Source organism: Oncorhynchus clarkii, chromosome 22 (genome assembly GCF_045791955.1).
Source record: "Oncorhynchus clarkii lewisi isolate Uvic-CL-2024 chromosome 22, UVic_Ocla_1.0, whole genome shotgun sequence".
Lineage (NCBI taxonomy): Eukaryota > Metazoa > Chordata > Actinopteri > Salmoniformes > Salmonidae > Oncorhynchus > Oncorhynchus clarkii.
In genome coordinates, this window is record NC_092168.1 from 23,591,146 (window position 1) to 23,600,685 (window position 9,540).

The window sequence follows — 9,540 nt, forward strand, 5'->3', positions numbered from 1 at the left end:
TGGGGAATTCCAGTAATGTGTGTTATTGGAGTGTTCTTATCAGTAGATGCCCTGGGAAAAGGCTGGGCTACGCCGGTTACGCAGCAGACAGCAAAACAGTTATCCTGCAGAAATTTCTAGGCAGTGGATAGTGGCTGGAATCCTCCTCTCTTACCAGCTAACTTCTCACATTGACCAAATGTGTTGTCTAAAAGTAATACAACATGTGATTCAAATGATCTAAATAGCAGAAATATGTTTCTGATTAGGAGGTTGACCTCTGCCCCTGGATAGAAATAAAGGATGGCATTGAGGAGTACACCACATCAGTCACTGGCTTCATCAATAAGTGCATCGATGACGTCGTCCCCACTGTGACTGTACGTACATACCTCAACCAGAAGCCATGGATTACAGGCAACATCCGCACTGAGTTAAAGGGTAGAGTTCCCTCTTTCAAGGAGTGGGACTTTAACCCGGAAGCTTATAAGAAATCACGCTATGCCCTCCGACAAACCATCAAACAGGCAAAGCATCAATACAGGACTAAGATCGAATCGTACTAAATCGGCTCCAATGCTTGTCGGATGTGGCAGGGCTTGCAAACTATTACAGACTATAAAGGGAAGCACAGCCGAGAGCTGCCCAGTGACACGAGCCTACCAGACGAGCTAAATTACTTCTATGCTCGCTTCGAGACAAGTAATACTGAAACATGCATGAGAACTTCACTGGAACTAAGGGGCCTCGCCCGAACCATGAAAAACAGACCCAAACCTTTATTTTTCCTCCATCAAACTTTACAGGCACTATGCATTGGGCCCAGTAGCATTCTAGTGGTATCTGCCAAACCCAGATTCGTCCATCGGACTATCAGATGGTGAAGCGTGATTCATCACTCCAGAGAACGCGTTTCGACTGCTTCAGAGTCCGATGACGGAGAGCTTTACACCACTCCAGCCGACACTTGGCATTGGGAATCTTAGGCTGTTCGGCCATTGAAACCACTTTCATGAAGCTCCCGACAAAGAGTTCTTGTGCTGATGTTGCTTCCAGAGGCAGTTTGGAACTTGGCAGTGCGTGTTGCAACCGAGGACAGAAGATTTGTATGCGCTATGTGCTTCAGCACTCTGCGCTCCCATTCTGTGAACTTGTGTGGCCTAGCACTTCGCGGCTGAACCATTGTTGCTCCTAGACTTGTCCACTTCACACTAACAGGACTTACAGTTGACCAGGGAAGCTCTAGCAGCACAGAAATTTGACGAACTGACTTGTTCGAAAGGTGGCATCCTATGACAGTGCCACACTGAAAGTCACTGAGCTCTTCAATAAGACCATTCTACTGCTAATGTTTGTCTATGGAGATTGCATGGCTGTGTGCTCGATTTTATACACCTGTCAGCAACGGTGTTGCAGAAATAGCCGAATACACTAATTTGAAGGGATGTCCACATACCTTTGTATATACAGTATAATGTACCTCCATAGTATTACACTCATCCTGTTTTTTTAATAAAAACAAATATTTAACCTTTATTTAACTTGGCAAGTCAGTTAAGAACAAATTTTTATTTACAATGACGGCCTACCCCGGCCAAACCCAGACAACGCTGGGCCAATTGTGCGCCGCCCTATGGTTACCATGGCAGCCACACAGTGTGATGGATACAGCCAGCAGGCTGGGAGAACGACACCATGGTTACAGGGCTCTGAGTGTTTGCAGGGCTCTGAGATGTTGAAGGATATCGGTGTCTGTCCGTGTGCTCCTCAGATGAGTAACCCCCGCCTCCCCCTGTCCCCCCCCTCCCCCTCTCTCTCTCTCTCTCTCTTTTAGTCAGTCTAGACAGGAACCAACACGACACAACTGCACCCTTTCTCTGCCTCACACTTCAAAAGACAACTATAATAACCCCAGAGTTTACACCTCAATCCCCTACTCCTCCTTGGTTAAGATTCTGAGGGAAAGGAGGAAGATGGAATGGAATCTGTCAACACACGCTTTGAGCTCATGTTTGATTGGCAGTGTCCCTGTTTGATGACGTCACTGTTAAGATGACTTTTTGGTATGAAGGAGAAGTCCCATCTGGACAACAGGCCAGGCTCATTACTGGGAGATGGAGACAGACACCCAGCAGCAGTAGCCAGAGCTCAGAGACATGTAAACATAGTCCATGTTACTGCACACATATGCATTAGACATGTTACATGGGAGTGAGCGCAGGGGTGCACCGATCAATTTGTTGAGAGCCACATCACATTTAATTAATCACTAGTGCTCATATTGTAGGCCATAGGCTACTCATGTAAGTTGAATAATATGAGAATTGGGTAATAAAGTACTTAAACATCTCTGACCAATTAGATTAATGTCCCAGAATCCTCCGACATTAGAATGTTCTGAGCAGAATGTTCCAGAGAAGTCAGTGGACTTGACAATTCTCTCTCTACAGGTCAGTGTGTTAGAATGTATGTGGAAGACACCAGTCTTCCACATACATTCTAACACACTGACCTGTAGAGAGATAATGTACCTTCTGGAAGGTCCTGACAGTGACCAGGCCAGGGGTCAAGGAGTTGCAGGTTCAGAGCTACAGGCTCTGACGACCTGGAAAATGTGTCTCCAATCCACTATTTGTGCTCAAAAGACCCAAGGCAATAACAAATACCATTCCATTGGATATACATCTATTTTTGGTTTATTAAATATGTGGTGAAATATGGTATTGAATAGATATCATATTGGTTTTACAGTAAAAGTAGGCTTACCTAGTCACTGTCTTTGGAATTCAAAGTTCAGCCTGCTGTACTGTTTACACCCACCTGGTGTCAGTATAGAGCTCTTTATATGGTCAGTCACTAGACCAATGTTGAGAGAGACAGGGTGAGGGTCAGAGTGTTGCCTCATTAGCATATGGCAGAGGCCACAGGTTCTGTCTGGTGATATCATTCTGTTTGATTTGGAGGGACAGCAGACTCAGGTCACTGTAGATTGACATATAGAACATACTGGGAGAGAAAATGTACAGTGGATTCAGAAAGTATTCAGACCCTTTGACTTTTTTCACATTTTGTTACGTTACAACCTTATTCTGAAATTGATTAAATAAAACATTTTCCTCATCAATCTACACACAATACCCTATAATGACAAAGCTAAAACAGGTTTTTTGAAATTTTGCAAATGTGTATACATGAAAAAAAAAATAATACCATAAGTATTCCGACCCTTTGCTATGACACTTGAAATGGAACTCAGTTGCATCCTGTTTCCTGTTTACATTAATCATCCTTGAGATGTTTCTACAACTTGATTGGAGTCCACCTGTGGTAAATTCAATTGATTGGACATGATTTGGAAAGACACACATCTGTCTATATAAGGCCCCACAGTTCACAGTGCATTTCAGAGCAAAAACCAAGCCATGAGGTCAAAAGAATTGTCCGTAGAGCTTCAAGCCAGGATTGTGTCGAGGCACAGATCTGGGGAAGGGTACCACAAAATGTCTGCAGCATTGAAGGTTCAAGAACACAGTGGCCTCCATAATTCTTAAATGGAAGAAGTTTGGAACCACCGAGACTCTTCCTGTAGCTGTCTTCCCAGCCAAACTGATCAACCAGGGGAGAAGGGCAGGAAGGTGACCAAGAACCCGATTATAGAGTTCCTCTGTGGAGATGGGAGAACCTTCCGGAAAGACAAACATCTATGCAGCACACCACCAATCAGTCCTTTATGGTAGAGTGGCCAGACGGAAGCCACTCCTCAGTAAAAGGCACATGACAGCCAGCTTAAAGTTTGCCAAAAAGGCACATTAAAGCAAGATTTTTTGGTCTGATGAAATCAAGATGAACTCTTTGCCCTGAATGCCAAGCGTCACATCTGGAGGAAACCTGGCACCATCCCTACAGTGAAGCATGGTGGGGGCAGCATCATGCTGTGGGGATGTTTTTCAGCAACAGGGACTATGAGACTAGTCAGGATCAAGGGAAAGATGAACGGAACAAAGTACACAGAGATCCTTGACAAAAACCTGCTCCAGAGCACTCAGGACGTCAGACTGGGGTGAAGGTTTACCTTCCAACAGGACAACTACCCTAAGCAGATAGCCAAGACAACGCAGTAGTGGCTTCAGGACAAGTCTCTGAATGTCCTTGAGTGGCCAAGCCAGAGCCTGAAAATAGCTGTGCAGCGAATTTCCCCATCCAACCTGACAGAGCTTGACAGGATCTGCAATGGGAGAAACTCCCCAAATACATGTGTGCCAAGCTTGCAGCATCATACCCAAGAAGACTCAAGACCGTAATCGCTGCCAAAGGTGCTTCAACAAAGTACTGATTAAAGGATCTGAATTCTTATGCAAATATGATGTTTCATATTTTAATACTGTTGCAAACATTTCTAAAAATGTTATTGGTATTGTGTGTAGATTGATGTGGAAAACACTATTTAGAATAAGGCTGTAACGTAACAAAAAATGAAAAAAATCAAGGGGTCTGAATACTTTGCAGAATGCACTGTATAAAGCTACAGATGTCTGGTCCAGATTGACTATTGAATAACAAACTTTTTTCCTTCAGCACATTCAGCGATTCCTCGAATCTCGTTTGTCTGTCTGTCTGTCTGTCTGTCTGTCTGTCTGTCTGTCTGTCTGTCTGTCTGTCTGTCTGTGTAAGGAAAGGCCAATGGTCCAATTCTAACAGGGTTTGGTTTAAAGAGAGAGCTTGAAAAATCATAGAAGGAAAAAGCACAGTGGAGGCAGGAACAGTAGGGGCATTACTTTGATAGGTTTGCAGGTGAATGGTGAAGCTTTTATCATAGGTCCATAGAAGGGTGTGCGTGCTCACGCAAGCCTTCCAGACCATCGTCACAGTGACTCATTGGGGTTATAGAGGTTATGGTGGGGGTTTTGGGGGTGGGGTTACAGCTACCTCCAGCTACATGTATGTAACATTTTTGTTCCATAAATAAACGTCTGCTCCATGCTGAGTCAGTCTTAGTGAAGCCACCCAGCTTCTAATAGTGGATCGTGGCCGGTGGTCTGATGCACTTCGCCCGTTAACCACCTCGTCCATAACGTACCGTGCTCTGCTGGGATGTTTGGGGCTCACAGAGACACACACACACACACACACACAGAGACACACACACACACACACACACACACACACACACACACACACACACACACACACACACACACACACACACACACACACATATGGCCACATGGGGAACCTTAAAACACAGACACACACATTGCACATGAAAGACACTCAAAATACACTCAAACTGCACAAGAAGGAGACACACACAAATAAACACTGCACATGGAGGACACACATACACACACACTGACAAATGTTTGTCTGTTTCTTTGGAGCCCCCATGTGGCCCGGAACCTTAGGAGATGCAGCCTTTTCTTTCCTGGGGACTGAAAAACAAGCAGCAGATCTCCAAATCTGGGACTTTAAATGAGGGTACCATTCTACCTCAGCTGGCCTCCCACCTGCACAGGGGAACACACACAGCTAAACAACAGGACAAAGGGACCATTCACTCACACATATACACACACACACACTATACATAGACACAGAGGGGGAACACTGCACACACACAAACCTTAATGAATGGGCAGACACGCATAACACATTCACACATGGACTTTGTGTAGACATACATGTTGAGACAGAAACACTAACATTAGACAGACATGTTTTTTCTGTACAGTATGTACATGGTCATGGAAGGAACTCTAGGAATATTTGTTCCATCTGTGTGTGAAGCGTATGAAGCTACGGGTCCCGTGTCCTGCGGTCTACTGCACCGTCTGTCCATTGTGGTAAACCATGGGGTGTTGGGTTGAGCGTGCAGAGATTAACACAGAGACAGGGAAGTTATAGTCAGAAAACACGGCTTCCTGTCCTTACAGAATTGCTGTAAGGACAGGAACCAGCGGGTGACGCGGCGAGACACTCCTTCTCGACAATCCAGTACTTCTTCTCCCTCCGGAGGAGCTTCCTGCTGACATACATGATGGTGTGCTCCTCGCCTTCCTGCTCTTGGGACAAGACGGCCCCTACCCCTGTGTCAAACACTAATGGAGAAGGCTGTCTTCTCCTGAGAGGCCGCTGCCAGTTGCACCTGACAATACCCCTTCGTCAGGTTCAGGGTGCTGATGTATCTTGCCTTCCCCAAGCGGTCGATCAGTTAGTCCACATGTGGTGGGCATCGAATTTACTGACCTCGTTCAAGCCCAGGAGGTCATTGCAGAAGTGGATGGCTCCGTCCGATTTCGGTACTAGCACTATAGGGCTAGACCACTCACTGTGGGACTCCTCCAGTACCCCCATCACTAGCATTGTCGTCACTACCTGCTGGACCGCCGCCCTCCCGGCTTCTGGTATCCGGTATGGTCGTTTACACACTTTTTCTCCCAGACAAGTGTGGATATGATGTTCCACGAGATGTTCTCGTGCATGCCACTTCTTCAGTAAGTTCACATGGCAAAGCTGGAGGGGTTTTCTCCGCTACGGTTGGCGGACCTTATAATTGACGTTGCCTACCCGCTTAATGATGTCGTAGGGCCCATGCCACGTAGCCAGAAATTTGCTCTCCGTTGTGGGGATCAGCACCAAGACCTTTTCACCCTGGTGGAACTCTGGTGGATGGCCCCCACGGTTGCACCTAGGCCATGTGCTCCCTCACAACTGGCCAAATCACAGTTATCCTGTCCCTCATCTCCTCCACATGTTTCACTACGCTGCAAAGGGGGGTTGGTTGCTCCTCTCAGACCTCCTTGGCTAGGTCCAGCAGTCCACGGGGCCGACGGCCATGCCAGAGCTCAAACGGTGAGAAACCAGTGCACGCTTGGGGTACCTCATGCACCGAGAACATCAGGTGGGGCAGCAGCTGGTCCCAGTTCCTCCCATCTTTCTTGATTATCTTCTTCAGCATCTGCTTTAGGGTCATATTGAAGCGTTTGACTAGCCCGTCCGTTTGTGGATGGTACACACTGGTCCTCACTTGTTTGATTCGTAACAGATTGCAGACATCTTTCATTACTCAAGACATGAATGCAGTGCCATGGTCCATCAGGATTTCCCCTGGAATACCCACCCGGCTGAATAAATGGAAGAGCTCCCATGCGATACCTTTCACCTGTCACTGTGCGTAACAGGATCGCCTCAGGATACCGGGTGGCGTAATCCACAATGACCAGGATGTATTGGTGTCCCCTCATGGTCTTCACCAACGGACCCACCAGATCCATCGCAACTCACTCACTCATAATGTGCCCTCGGAGCTGTAATCTGGCACTCCGGGCAGGTACGGCAGTAGTCCTCCACGGTGCGCTTGACTCCGTGCCAGTGGAACTGATTTTTGGTTATCTCCATCCCCGGGTGTGCCCCAAGCAGGTGGGTGTCGGCGAGCTGCAAGACAGTCCTAACATTCTGGGTGGGTATGAGTAACAAGTCTTTCGTCTCACCATTGTACTTTACTATCTGATACAATAAATTATGCTTGATGGCGAAGTGGGGGTAGCTCCACTCACTTATCCCAGGTAATAGCAAGCCATCCAGCGCGTTCACCTGGCCCCTTGCATTGTGGTGGTTGGTGTCTTCTAACTGGGCCGTCCCGAACTGGCCCATGATTATTCCCGTGTCGGTAAGTCCGTCTGGCTCCTCCTTCTCCATAAAGGGGAGCCTGAGGTCCTCCTCGGACAATGGCTTGCTTCCCAGCGCAGGGTCGTCTCCCTCCTCCTGGTTAAACTCGGGCCCAGTAGACACCTCTTGCCACAGGGCATGGGTTGCACAGGCGACTGTCCTTTTTCCTCTCCTTCCTACCTCGCATGCGCTCCTCCCCAGGTCCTTCCATAGTGCCTGGAAGAGAGTGCAATCTCTACCGAGGAGAATGAGCACGGGCAGGTTATGAACAGCCCCCACACGCATCTGGCACTCTCCCCTTGAGGTGGTTATCCACACCGGCACGGTTGGGTACCTCATTGTGTCCCCGTGTACACAGGGCACTGTCACCTCCTCGTCCCCCGGTTCATCTTTCCCCTCTCATGTGAGCCACTGCGGTTGGGCCAGTGTCACCATGCTGCCAGAGTCCAGCAGAGCACTGGTGTTGACGCCATCGAATCCTACAGGAATCACTGGAGGGGCCATCTCAGTGTGCGCCCAACAGGAGATGACATAACTCACCATCTAATTTACCCCAGAGCTGGGGGATGCAGAGGGTATGGACTCCTCCCGGCCGGGGCAGCTCCATGCAATGTGTCCCGGCTAGCCGCACTCATAGCAGCGCCTCTGATCTAGGTCCAGTAGCGGACGTCGTCATTTGTTTTGGTACTTCTTCCTCCTTCTGAACCTCGGCTGGTTCCGTCCGGGTCCCCTTCAGCCCCTCGCCTCTCTCTGTGCTTTTCTTCCCCCTCCCCATGTCCACTCCCTCTGCCCGGGACCCTTTCAGCAGGTCATGGGTGTTCTGGTGGGTTTCCACCGTGGTCAGAAATTCCTCCAGGCTCTGGGGGCTAGACCCCACGGCACCCAAAGCTACTGAGATGCCCGCATTCTCCACCATATGTGGTATCCGTAGGATGTTGGGTTGAGTGTGCAGATATTAACACAGAGACAGGGAGGTTCTAGTCAGAAAACACAGCTTTACTAGGCAACAAAATAAACACAACAACAAAATAACGTAGGTTTGGTTCGGCCCTTCTTCTCAGGTTCTGCTCTGTATCTGTCTCTCTGGTCCCACTCGTGGTGTGCCACGGTGCTCCCTTTATGTGACCTGCACAGCTGGCTGGCACTCTCCCCTAATTACCTCTACTTGGAGTCATCATCGGGGGTGGCCCGTCAGGAAGTCCAGGACCCAGTTGCACAGGGCGTGGTTCAGACCAAGGCCTCGAGCTTAATCATGAGCTTGGAGGGTACTATGGTGTTGAATGCTGAGCTTTAGTCATAGAACAGCCTTCTTACATGTGTATTTCTCTTGTCCAGATGGGATAGGGCAATGAGATGGCGATTGCATCGTCTGTGGATCAATTGGGGCGGTACGCAAATTGAAGTGGGTCTAGGGTGTCAGGTAAGATAGAGGTGATATGATCCTTGACTCATCTCTCAAAGCACTTCATGATGGAAGAAGTGAGTCCTACTCTATAGTCATTTAGTTCAGTTACCTTTGCTTTCTTGGGTACAGGAACAATGATGGACATCTTGAAGCATGTCGAGACAACAGACTGGGATAGGGAGAGATTGAATATGTCCATAAACACTCCAGCCAGCTGGTCTGCGCATGCTCTAAGGGATGCCATCTGGGCCATCAGCCTTGCGAGGGTTAACACGCTTAAATGTCTTACTCACGTCAGCCACCGAGAAGGAGAGCTCACAGTCCTTGGTAGCGGGCCGCATCGGTGGCACTGTGTTAACCTCAAAGCGGGCGAAGAAGGTGTTTAGCTTGTACGGAAAAAAGACGTCCGTGTCCCTGACGTGGTTGGTTTTCTCTTTGTAGTCCGTGATTGTCTGTAGAGCCTGCCACATACGTCTCGTGTGTGAGCTGTT